This window comes from Octodon degus, unplaced genomic scaffold (assembly GCF_000260255.1).
Source record: "Octodon degus isolate 3935 unplaced genomic scaffold, OctDeg1.0 scaffold00022, whole genome shotgun sequence".
Taxonomy (NCBI): domain Eukaryota; kingdom Metazoa; phylum Chordata; class Mammalia; order Rodentia; family Octodontidae; genus Octodon; species Octodon degus.
Window position 1 is genome coordinate 1,318,163 of NW_004524598.1, and position 766 is coordinate 1,318,928.

Consider the following 766-nt stretch of genomic DNA (forward strand, 5'->3'; position numbering starts at 1 on the left):
AAAAAAAACAAAACAAAAAACGGATCAACAGTGACAGGGAAACTGCCTCAGGGAAGAGCCTGGTGACATGAATAATTTGAACCAGTCTGCCGCTCACTGAATAACCTCTTTCAAAATCGTACAAAAATATCCTGCCTAAATTTGAGAGGCAAGGCATAAAGTAGCTGGCACTATGCTTCTCTGATTTGTGCTATTCGTAAGAAATTAGGTTCACGCGTGTCATGCACTTATCACTACTGTATCTAGAAAATATGCGTTTGTGTGGGGTGTGAGATAAGCAAAGAAGGATCAGTCCTTTAAAAATTGTGTCTGGAAGGATCTAATGATACAGCGTGATCCAACTCATTTATTTTACAAATGATGCAACTAGTACAACCACACAAGCAAGCCCCAAACTTAGTGCCTAAGGATGTGTGATTTATTGAATTTAATCAAGACAAAAGCAATGCTAGAACTCATGCATCTGACAAAAACTCTGGTTCTATTTATATGTGCAACGAAGAGTTTCCATCGACTGCTTAGGAACTAAATACCAAGCATGGGTTCTTCGGTCAGGAATTTAATCTAATACAGCACATAGCAAGAGTTGGAACTCCCTATCACAAGTTAGAACAGGAGCTGAAAACTCAAATGCTATCAGAAGCAGACTTATAATATAAATTAAGACAGTGCTTCGATATTCAATAAATATAAATAATTCTTATCCAAAAAGACACATAGGTGGGCCGGACCCTCTCCCAGCCCCTCGGGCCGCCCCCCACCACTC